Source organism: Vigna umbellata, chromosome 5 (assembly GCF_029865625.1).
Source record: "Vigna umbellata cultivar VRB3 chromosome 5, Vumbellata_1.0, whole genome shotgun sequence".
NCBI lineage: Eukaryota > Viridiplantae > Streptophyta > Magnoliopsida > Fabales > Fabaceae > Vigna > Vigna umbellata.
The window spans coordinates 6,186,470-6,199,660 of record NC_142169.1 but is presented as its reverse complement, the minus strand read 5'-3'; the positions used below and the strand labels follow the sequence as shown (position 1 = coordinate 6,199,660).

Sequence of the window (13,191 nt, the reverse complement as noted above, 5' to 3'; positions counted from 1 at the left end):
AAATGATTTTATTTCAATCTGTGATATTTTTTTCCCTTTGCAAATTAATTTGCAAAGAATTTTTTAAACCCTCGCAAATATATTCGTTACACCCTTTTTACAAAGTTTTATGAAGACATCTAATATCTAATTTATATTGTGAAGGGTTTTAACCTCTCCAATTGATAACTATTATTTTGTAAAGAATTGAAACTTCCTTTATTTACAACTATTTTATTATAAAAATTTAAATCCTTCATTTTTTTCTAGATTTCTTGTAAGAGTTAACACCCTGTTCAATTTAGCAATTATACTGTAGAGATTTTAACCCCCTCATTTCTTTTATTATTTTATAGATTTATTACTTTATTTTTCTTTCATTATGTCTAATATCCTAAAGACAATAATTTGTTAGTAATTAGAAACTCATGTACATGACAATGCAAGTCACCATTTGAGGTGCTTATAATTTTTGTTTGTAAACTTCGTTCAAATAGTTTAATTGTGATGAAAGACATGATAAACTTTTATTAAAGTAGTCAAATATATATTATTAAAACATTCCATTTTTAAAATCACCATAATAACATAAAAATAATTTAAACCGAAATGTAATTACAATTTAATCCATAATTACTCAAAATTCATAATAGACTAAATATAGTTTCATCGTAAAAAAACATCATAAACACTAAATGTTGTCACCACATATGATGCTCTTGTACCTAAAGGAGACTCAAACTCATTTGCATCACCAACTTACTGAAATGATAAAAAAAAAATATTAAGGTGAAATAATCAATAACATAAGTGTGATTTGCAAGAATTTGAAAAATGTGAACTTGTTTTAACACACATGTCAACCTCACAAATGAATTTAAATATTTCAACTATAAGAAGCACGTGATTTTTCTTTTAATTGTAGATGAAATCATTTAACCTACTGATCTGGAATAAATCTTTCGGTCAGTAGCTTCATGCAAGCACACAATTTTAGTCTTGAAAAGTGTCTTTAAGTAGAGATGTTGAGTAGATAGGCTCGTCTAGAACATACCTTCGTATAAGTCTTCAAAGAGGTAAGTGGATCAGATACTGTCCATTTCTTATGATGCCCCAGAGCGATCTCCAAATAGTATAACTTTGGTCCAAGTGATGGGTCAACTCCAGATATCTCATTACAGTTTATGAAAGTGCCCTACCACTACAAGAAAATAGCTAGTTACCCGCAGATCATTATATACGGATTAGATTGGTATGTAATAAACATATTATATACGGATCTTATATACGGATATTGGGAAATCCATTATATACGGATAAATCTGTATATAATGAAAAAAATATTTATATACGGAGGATCCGTATATAATTGGCGTACGTAATGTTGGCGCCTTTGACCGCGAAGCTTTGTAGGGATAGTCCGTATCTAATATCAGTGTATAAGCTGATTTTAGAAAAAAACAAATAAAAATTAAACTGAAAGCTCCAAAATTTCCCCCCTCTATCACTCTCGAAAAAAACACATCTTCTCCCTCTTCTCAAACCTCTCCTCGAACCTTCAGTCCACTTCTCCCTCTTCTCCCTCTTCTCGAACCTTCATTCCACTTCTTCACTGCACTGTCTTCTCCGCTGTCAGTCCACCTCGCCGGCAATGAGCCTCTGGTTCAGTGAAACCCGCACTCCACGTCACCACTCGCGATTTGTGTGGATTGAGATTTGATTTGTCGAACACGGTGAGTAATCGAAGCTTTGAGGATTATTTTTGTTTTCGTTTTCTCTTTTTGTTTTTTGGAGGTCTGAAATTGCGACTTTGGAAACCCTAGGTTGGTTTCTTCGAAGTGGTAGAGATAAGCTCGAGTTGTAGTTGCGTTTTGCTCCTGGTAAGTTTGAATAGTTTAGATTTGAGGTTTATTTGAGTTATCTTTTCTCTGGGTGTTGTTACATTGTCCTATTTTTGGTCGTTGTTGTTTCGAGGTTTGAAATCGCGAATTTGGAAACCCTAGGTTGGTTTCTTCGAAGTGGAAGAGATAAGATCGAGCTGCTATTGCCTTCTACATTTGGTAAGTTTGAATTGGTTATATTTTGGTTTCGTTTTATTGGCTGTTATTGAAAATGGGTCTTGACCAAAACTAGTCACTGAAAATGGTTTGCTTCGTTTTGGGTGCTTTTATTGCTTTCAGATATTAGTCATCATGGTTTTGACAATCATGTTAGTGGAACCTATTTTGTCAAAAAAGTGGTAACATGGTTTGAAGTTGTTTCTTGGTTAGGTCATGTAATCATTAGTCATAGTGTTCTTCATCCATTAGGTTATATTTTAGATTGACATGCACATATAGAACTAGGCATTTTTTATTTACTGAACATTCTATCCAATTCTGCATTTTAGCATTAATTAACATCAAATTAAGCATTTACAAATCATAAAATCATCCAAATATATTCTTTATCACATCAGAATTTAAAATTAAGAGAAAACTTATTTGATGTTAAGACTACTTTTGATTAGTTTGCTTCAAATTTGGTCTAACCATTGATTTTGAGTTTCTGTCGTTCCAGTTGTGTTAAGCATTTTATCATCTTCGTTAAATTATTTGAATCATGTATGAACCCTACATTATCCTATTCCATTCATTTTACTAGGCTACGTAAACTAGCTAGAATTAGGAATTTTATTCTGCATTAGTTTTTTTTATATGTTCTTTGTTTTAGACTTTGATTAGGATCATATTAAACATGTTTAGCTATTAAGATCATGCATTTATGCAATGCTAAACATTCAGACTCAAAGTTGCAAACATAAGCATAACTTGCTTAATGTTCTTACTTTAAAATTTTGGTGTACGCATTGAAATTCTGCATTGTTGTTTACTAGATAGTTTTGAGCATTCAGTTTGCATATTTTAGTGTATTAAAACTTACTCACAACATTCACAGTTCAAGAAATCCAGTTCTCACATTCATATGCATAATTTCACCAATTCTTAGAAGCTTATTTACATTCATCTAGGTTCAATTAGTCATATTCTGATTTCATTCATATTTAAGGGATTTTAGTGTTTTAAGAGTAATTTAGTGTCATATTATACATTATCAAATAGTATAAATATTCCATGTATGACAAATCAAGAAACCAAGAATTCTGCATAGTTTGATTTTGCTGTCAAAATTTGTATTGACTAACTTTGTTGCCAATTCTGATTCAATTAGTGTTTTTGCAATTTTTGAATATTTGATTAAGTTTCTGCGTTGCATTCATATCATAAGGAATATAGAAACTTAATTCAATCATAATTTGTGTCACACTCTATTTTAAACTACCATTGCTGTCAAAATTGGTGTGATAATGATTTTGTGATTCTTGAGTTTCTAATTCAGTTTGAGACAGCATTTGTTGGTGCTTCAGCATGTGCTCCCCTAGACCCTGCAGATGAGGAAAGATTGAGGAACCAATGTTGGTTGGACGTTGCTGGTGGAAGGTACAAGGGACGCGTATACGACATTGGAAATGTCAGTGCTCAAGATGACTGTGTCGATAGTTACATACAACAGACATAGGCATCTTCTTCTCAGCAACCGATTGTAGAGGACATTTTTAACCTCCACACACGAGTATCAACCCATGATGACCAACTTCGACAGATGAACTCTCAATTGCAAGGCTTTATTGACGTCATAATGCAGTCGCAATTGCACAACAATTTTTTCAATCCCAAAATCAGCCACAAACTAATGTTCAACTACAACAACCACAACAACCACAACAACCACAACAACCACATCAACCACAACAACCACAGCAACCAACAGATCAACCACAAGATGAAAATGTTTATGGAGATTACTAGTTATGTTTTTTAGAAGTAGGGCATCTATTATGACTCAAACTTATTCCCTCAATAACTTATTTCATGTTACTTGAACTTATTATAATTAACAACTATGTAAACTTTCTTATTAGGCTTAATGTGAAATGCTTGTTTGTAGGTTTTAAGACTTAATTTATTTGTCAAATTTGTGAATGGATATAATGTGCAGGTCTTGTGAATTTTGTGTTTGGTATGGGCAGGTCTTGTAAATTGTCTGTTTGGATGAGCAGGTATGCTATTCATGATCAAAAACTGTTTAACTTATATACGGATTATTCGTATATAAGTTATATACGGATTATCCGTATATAAGTTATATACGGATTATCCGTATATACGTTATATATGGATTCTCCGTATATACGTTATATACAGATTCTCCGTATATAACTTATATACGGATTATCCGTATATAACTTATATACGGATAATCCGTATATAATGTTATCTACACCCTTTTTATATACGGATTTTTGGCCGTATGTAATCCGTATATAACACCATTTTTTATACGGATTTTGGAGGTTATATACGGATTTCGGCCGTATATAATTGCGATTTTTCTTGTAGTGTACAAAAAGAAAAAAAAAACAGTCAATTAAGTAGAAAATTTTCAGCAATGTTTTAACTATGTAAACTATAAATAATAACCGAAAAGTCTTCTTCCAAACATCAAGAACACAGAAGGCAAATGTTTTTAGAACATGAATTTGGGCTTAACTCAATCCGAAAACGGTAAAAAATTAACCTCAGAGTAAGGAATGTTTCCCACTTATATAGATCAAATTGGAGAATGACACTATCTCTGGTTAATGAGACTTGGGTTTTTTCTCGTACACCCTTCCCACCCCACACTCTTGGGTTTTGTACAAGGATAAAACAGTAATTGGTCCAATAACAAATCTATTTACACTCTAATGCCATCGTAGCATATGGCTTTGGATTTAACCCCAAAACCTAGCTCACATTATGTATATTATCTGGGCAGATAGAGTTAAGCTACATTCTCAGTTTGTGCAAAGGATTTCAATATCCTTAAATCACTTTCACTTCTAAAGTCATGGTCCTTCCTTTGGGATTTTGTAACAGGAAGTAAAGTAAAAAATGCCTCTTACCAGGAAGTAGCTTAATTTAATGGTAAAAATGAGGGAAAATTCATTTAATGTCCACATGTGAGCAAGTTTTCAACCAAGTGATCATAATCCTAAAAAGAATACAATGAGAAAATGTAGAAAAAGTCATAGACTGTATAGCATAAGGAATGATATAGCTATCCTTGTAATATCTAGTTTCTATTTGCAACTCTGAAGCAGCACCCCAAATATCTAGCTCGTCTTAATAAAGCAAACCCATCTAATTAGTATATAGGCGCTTAACAATTATTTGATGCAATGCAATTAATTTTAAAAAATTACTTTTTACAATTCATGAATAGCTTATGTAAAGAAATTGTAAGCCTAAGAAAGCTTTTGTAAAACAACTATTTTAACAAAAAATATAGTAAAATTACATCTTGTTGAATACAAAAATATGGAATTTAAGTTGTTGGCTTGAAGCATTGTTTACAAAATAGCATTCAATTATTAGTTGACCCGCTTTGTATAATCAGCTCAATTAAGTTGATGCATGATCCCCATTTATTTGTTGAAACATGTATCAACCTCTTATGTAATTGGAGTATAGAAGACATTAGTACACTGATGAATGTTACACGAATAAACATAAAGTATATAAAAGTTGGATGAATGTGTTTGTTACAAGGAAAAGGTAAAGACAGAAGAGAAAGAGGGGAGGTTGCTATACATAGATTACCATGTATCCCAAGCAAATGCGTATCCTTACCATATCTCAATTCTGTATTAAATGCAAACACAGAAGAAAACAATCTAATCAAATATGCTTCTAAATATAGGCATACTAACTGCTGGTAATTCTGTTTTCACACTTTACCATCATTTAGTCCAAAATTAACATGGTCGAACCAAAGAAATTGGTTCGCAAAGGGGAAGCATGCAACATAGGACAATGGTTTGTTCGAAAAAAAGGCATAATAATTCTTCTATGCATAAAACTTCATCACAAAATGAAAAACCTTATCAAGAGGCATAATAATTCTTCTATGCATAAAACTTCATCACAAAATGAAAAACCTTATCAAGATTGCAAACAAATTGCGGAGAGACAAAAACTGAAACAATGTCATACATTTACCTTTATGTAATCATTGAAAGAGCTCAGTTCACTTAGTAATGCTTGTTCTGTTCCGTCATTGGGATCCTTGCTCTTCAGAAATCTAATAAATGTAGAAAATATCTTTGAACCCCTACAGAAAAAAAAAAACACATCCATGCATTAGGCAATTAGAGTACATTTAATTTTAATGTAGTCATGTAAACATAACAAAATAATAGGTTGACACGGAGTAAAAGGAAAACAAAAATGTGAAGTAAACAAATAATGGAGTATGAAAGAAAAACTGTGTTTGTGTGTGTATGAGTTCATAATGCATTTCTCTAAAATTTCAAAGCAATATACAATTAAGAACAACTAGATCTACAAAAAAAATGCATACACTATGGTCTTTTCGGATGGGGTCACCAATGGTGGGATAGGATACTTCTCTTCCAATGTTTGAGTAACAACATCTAAATCCGGGACCCACTTCCAATCATTTGCTCTTCCATCTTAGATGTGTGAATTTAAATAGAGTGAGTAAAAATATTTTTTGAGTAACTAAACCTGTTTCACATTCTCATATACCATGTAATACCAATATCTGTGTGGATCTAGTTTATGTACTTGTATTGTATTTTAAAGCATTAAACCTTTGAAATCAAATCTATTTTGTGCAGAATAGATTTTGCAATGAAAACTTGAGATTAAACTGTTTAAGAAAGTCCAAGCCTGATTCACGAAAGGCCTTCTGCACTTCCAACAAACCATTTCTAGTCTCTGGGGTACCTCCACAATGAAGATAATTAAAATGTTCAAGTCAGAAGTAATCTTTCATGCACTTATATAAGCATCATAGTAAATAAAATGCTTAGTCTCCACAAAACCTTTGAAATCACAATCACAAGTGTTGAGGCTAGCTCTAGCCCAAGCTGCGCAATCTGATGATCAACTACAGTACGATCCGTGTTGTCAACATATCTTATCTATGGTATATAAGCCGAAGAAGGAAAATTCACGAGTTCACGAATGCTTAATGAAAAAACCAAATTCACGAATGACAAGCAAATTCCCTAGCATTACTCATTCTTGCAATTCAACATTAATAATTTATCAAGTGAAAAATTATATCAAAAATCTTAGACGACCCAGGCATCATAGTTTCCAACCAATTTTTATGTGATAGTACACTGTAATAGTAATAAGGCAGTAATATGATAGGAAAATTCAAATTGGAATGAATCTTATTTAAATGAATCAATGTCTCTGTCAACAACAATATAAAAAGAAGTTTATGGATTCCGTTAAGGAAATGTAACGAAATAGAATCCCAAAAATATTATCGGCTGCATGAACAGAGGATCGTCCTGCACAGAAAATGGGTAAGGTCAGAGAACAGAAAGAGCAGTGAGGAAATTCTGGAAGAGAGAGATACTTGCCACATTCCACATGCCCCCCAACTAACGCGCAAATCCTTTTAAAAGAGAATTTTCCTTACGAATCCTAGTGCTGCGTCTGCTCTCCACCTCTTGCTGATCAAGTTCCACGTGTCCCTGATCACGTTCCACCTGTCTTTCATTCATAATAACATGTCGTTCACTCCCATCATGCAGCTCACGTGTTACAATACCCTTCCCTTTTAAAACACCCTTGTCCTCAAGGGTGAGGGATGGATAAGATTGCTGCAGTAGCAGAGCATCTTCCCAAGTTGCCAATTCTGGTTTGGTTGACTCCCACTGAACCAACACCTGAGGAATTTGTTCTGCACCACGAACAATTACTCTCGAATCCAAAATCTTCTCAGGTTGCAAGGTCAGTCCAAATTCTGAAGTAGTCAATGGCAAAGGCAAGTATTGCTCAACTGGAGTGCCATGGAACTTCTTCAACAAAGACACATGAAATACGGGATGAATTCTAGCAGTGGTAGGCAATTTCAATTTGTATGCAACATCACCAATCTTCTGAATGATCTCAAATGGGCCCAAAAAACGCAACCCCAATTTATGATTCTTCCTCAAAACCACCGAATGTTGACGGTATGGTTGTAACTTAACCAATACCAAGTCCCCCACTTCAAAATATACCTCTTTCCTCTTCTTATCAGCCTGTCCTTTCATGTAATTCTGAGCCTTTTCCAAATTGAATTTAAGCTCATGAATCAGTTGGTCACGGGCTGTTAAAGTATCTTGAAGAGAGACGAGATCCTTCAAATCTTTAACATAAGGAACAATGATTGGAGGATCTCTCCCAAATACAGCCTTAAAAGGCGTCATATGAATACTATGATGATAAGCCGAATTATACCAAAATTGTGCCCAAGGAATCATAGAATGCCAAGACTTTGGATTGTCATACACAAAACATCTTAAGTACATTTCCAAGGTCTTATTTAAAGCCTCCGTTTGGCCATGGGATTGAGGATGATATGCGGAAGTCATAGCCAACGTTGTACCTTGAGCCTTGAAGAGTTGTTGCCAAAATGCACTAATGAATACTCTATCCCTATCAGACACCACAGTCTTAGGGAAATCATGGATCTTGACCACCTGCTGGATGAAAGCATCAGCAACCATCCTACTATTAAAATTGATATCCTCCCAAATCTGTTGAGGAAGAGGAAGAGGGTGTAACAACCCTGAAGGCAGTGTTTGATCAACCTTGGCTTGTTGACAAACATTACAGTTTCGGACAATTGCTCTGACATCTGCCTGCATCTTCGGCCAAAACAACTGTTGACTGATCCTAGCCATAGTTTGAGTTACTCCTGCATGTCCACCTATCTTCGTACTATGAAACTCATGTAAAATAGCCTGTTTGAGAGCCAAGTCATCCGGAATCATCAATCTACCCTTCCATAATAACAAGCCATCTTTGACAGTATAATCTATGTCAGTGATTTCATTATTTAAATGTTGTTGATACAAAGAACTCAATCATTCATCTTTGGGCATCAACTCAACTACTTTAGTTAACCACCCACTTCGAGGTTCAGACCAGGCCAAGTGAAAGCTTCTTGATAAGGCATCAGCTGGAATGTTATCCTTGCCAGGCTTGTACTGAATCTTAAAATCATAACCCAAAAATTTAGGTAGCCACTGTTGTTGCTATGGGGTTTGCAATGTCTGCTCCAACAACTCCTTAAGACTCTTTTGGTCAGTCTTGATAATGAATTTGTGGCCGAGGAGATAGTGTCAAAACTTTGCCAGAGCTTCAGTAATAGCATAAAACTCTCTAGTATACACCGACTGCTTTTGCATCCGTGTTGACAACTTTTTAGAAAAATATGCAATAGGATGGGAATTCTGACTCAAAACTGCCCTTATTCCCAAGCCGGAAGCGTCGGTTTCCAGAATAAACTCTTCCTTGAAATTGGGCACCGCCAGTACAGGTGCTGAAGTAAGGGCCTCCTTTAATTTCATAAAAGCATTAGTGGCTGATTCGGACCATTGAAAAGAGTCCTTTTTAAGCAACTCAGTTAGAGGGGCTGCAATAGAGGCATAATTTTTAACAAACCGTCGATAGTACCCAGTAAGACCCAAGAATCCTCTTAATTGTTTCAGTATGGTAGGTTGAGGCCATGCTTTAACAGCTTCTAACTTGCTAGTTTCCATAGCAATCCCTGCTCCAGTTAATGTATGTCCCAAATAATCAATTTCCCTAACACCAAAGGAATATTTAGAAAATTTAGCATAAAGTTGGTGCTGTTGTAATGTTCTCAATACAAATTCCAAATGAGCTAGATGGTCCGCCCATGTAGCACTGTAGATTAATATATCATCAAAAAATACCAACACAAATTTTCTCAAAACACCCTTAAAAACTTCATTCATCAAACTCTGGAATGTGGCGGGTGCATTAGTCAAACCAAATGGCATAACTAGCCACTCAAAATGACCATGATGAGTTCGAAAAGCTATCTTATGCCTATCTTCCGGTTTAAGCAATATCTGGTGATAACCAGATCGCAAGTCAAGCTTTGAAAAAAAACAAGCACCAAAGACCTCATCTATCAACTCATCAACCGTATGTATAGGAAATGTGTCTTTGATGGTAATAGCATTAAGAGCTCTGTAATCAGTACAAACCCTCCAAGATCCATCTTTCTTTTTGACCAATATGATTGGAAAAGAGAAAGGACTGGAACTGGTTTGCAGCACTCCTTCTTGCAACAGACCGGCCACTAACTTCTCAATTTCCTCCTTCTGACTATGAGGATATCGATAGGCTCTAACTTTAATTGGTTGAGAACCTTCAACCAAAGGAATGGAGTGGTCATGTGTCCTAGGAGGAGGTAAGGACGTAGGATTTCCAAACACCGCAGCATATGTATGTAGCAATAGAACCAATTCAGGTTCCATATCCTAAGGGAGTTCTAGCTCTGGAAATTGCTGAGAAGTCGGTTCAATGAGTTCCATACTAAAAATTTCCGCAATGGATTTAGTATGGACCAGTCTTTTTATATGGTGGCATTGTGCAGGAGTAGGCAAAATTGTATGATCACCTTGTAATGTTACATACTTGTCATTGTATAAGAGCTTCAACTGTAATGAAGAGTAATCAGCAATGTGTGGCCCAATGGATTTTAACCAGCTAGCACCAAGAACTAAGTAAGCTCTAGAAACTGGTAGTTAAAAAACTGGTAATTGAAATTTGACTCCCTGTGCCCGAATAGTTAGCTCACTAACCAAGCCTTCAGCAGCCATGTAATTACCATTCCCCACCATAACTCTAAACATAGGAGCTGGTTCAACAGGTAATTTCAAGAACTTAGCAATTCTTGGTTGAAGGAAATTATCAGAGCTACTTCCATCAACCAAAACCTGGACAGGCAGAGAACCAATGTGTGCAACAAAACGGATGGTACCAACTCCTGCTCCTCCATTCAAAGCCTTGAAGGACAAATGCAATGCCTCCTCAGTGTCCACCACTCCCGCTGTACTATTGAGAGAGTCCATTTCTGGTTGCACGGTTTCTAACTCCTTTTCATCCTCTTCCATTTGTAACAGTAAATACTGTCTGTTGGGACACTTATGATTGAAAGAAAATTTCTCATCACAAAAATAACAAAGGCCCTTCTCTCGACGTAATTGCATTTCCGCAGGACTGATTTTCTTCACATTGGAATTTCTAAAAGGAGGTCCTGAAGGGGTGGGTAATAATGGAGGTAGAGGTTGGGAATTATAATGAGGCTTCAGAGGGTGTCTGGGAACATTATTCTGGTTAGAATTGAAGGTAATATTTGAATATCGATGGCCCTGTGGTGGATTTCGAACAATAGCCTCAGGGACATATTTTTCCTCGAACAATTTAGCCAGTGACACCGCTCTCAATAAATTTGGAGGACTCTGAGCTACCACATCGCGTCTAATATCCTTATTCAACCTACTCAAAAAGCAATTTAAAAGAACTTCAGAAGTTAACCCTTCAGATCGATTGGCTAAACTCATGAATTTCAGGTAGTAATCAACAACTGTACCATTTTGTGTCAATTTGAACAACTCAGCCATGGGGTTATCAAACGGGGAAGGACCAAATTGGGACTCCAGGGCACGTTTCAAATCGTTCCAAGACTGGAAGGCATGCTCCTTCTGCAACATCTGAAACCATGGAATAACATCCTTCTCAAAATGCATCGCAACTATTTCCACTCTCTCCAAATCCGGAGTATTGTGGTAATTGAAGAATTTTTCTGCCTTAGAGATCCATTCTAACATTGGAGTGTGACCATCGAAATGAGGAAAACCCAACGATATGTCGCGAACAGGCATCGCTACGGAGAACATCCCAGAATTTGCAGACTGTGCTCCATTCTTTGAGTTCGTATCACCAGCGTGCTGAGTTTGAAGTTTGATTAGATGATCAATGGCTATCTGCATCTGATTCATACGCTGCTCTGTTTTATCAATCAGGTCTTGATTCATCTTATCTCTATCATTTTGCTTTTCCATCCAGTTCACCAACGAGGTAACCTATGTCTGTAAATCTTTGAAACGTGTGTTCTCAACCATTGGAGTCGATGAAAGCACTAATGTAACAGTAATAAGGCAGTAATATGATAGGAAAATTCAAATTGGAATGAATCTTATTTAAATGAATCAATGTCTCTGTCAACAACAATATAAAAAGAAGTTTATGGATTCCGTTAAGGAAATGTAACGAAATAGAATCCCAAAAATATTATCGGCTGCATGAACAGAGGATCGTCCTGCACAGAAAATGGGTAAGGTCAGAGAACAGAAAGAGCAGTGAGGAAATTCTGGAAGAGAGAGAGATACTTGCCACATTCCACATGCCCCCCTAACTAACGCGCAAATCCTTTTAAAAGAGAATTTTCCTTACGAATCCTAGTGCTGCGTCTGCTCTCCACCTCCTGCTGATCAAGTTCCACGTGTCCCTGATCACATTCCACCTGTCTTTCATTCATAATAACATGTCGTTCACTCCCATCATGCAGCTCAAGTGTTACATACACAGTTAAGCTATTCAATTTATGAGAACGAATCAATATAAGGTAAAGATTAGTCGAGACCTTAATGTTTTAGGTTCATGTAATAATTTCTCTAACAATAAAAACAGATACCTTGAGTGGAGGATTATCAGGAGCTAGTGCCTCTACAACAAATTGTGGTCCAAAAGCAAAAGCTCCAATTCCGACAGAGTATTTGAGTAACTCGACCCACCGGTGATGAAGGAAGTTTAATTACGTCGTTAGCGAACTTGGAAGCAACATCAAAAGTGTTCTCAATTTGCATCTTCGGGAATGAGTTTGGGGCGCGCTTAGGGTCCCTCAACCAAGTTGTAGTTAGAACCCTAGGTGAGGCGCAACAAGGAGGTTCACGAGGGTTTGGTAGTGGAGGAGCACTTGTAGGTGGTCGTTGATGTCTACAACGGTGGGATCGCCAGAAATGGCAGCTTGGGTTTAGGTGTTGCGTTGAGCGCGAGAGAGAAAGGGATAGAGGCGCAAGCGATTCCGAGGAGGCGTACGATGGCTGTGATGGAGGGTTAACCACAACGTTGCCATTTGAAAGCAATGAGGGGCAAATGAGGAAGCCTGACACATTTGTTGTGCTGATTAGAAGAGACATGGTGTTGTGTTCTGATTGTGGAGAAGAAGAATAACTTGAAATGGGAGACAAGAAACATGAACATTTTGAGAGCGAAAAATAAGAAG

General features: G+C 36.1%; 1 pseudogene; it reads right to left on the bottom strand.

The window, feature by feature from the left end:
- Nucleotides 1-10,992: 10,992 nt before the first annotated feature.
- Nucleotides 10,993-11,905, bottom strand: LOC148197586 (uncharacterized; annotated as a pseudogene).
- Nucleotides 11,906-13,191: the final 1,286 nt, after the last annotated feature.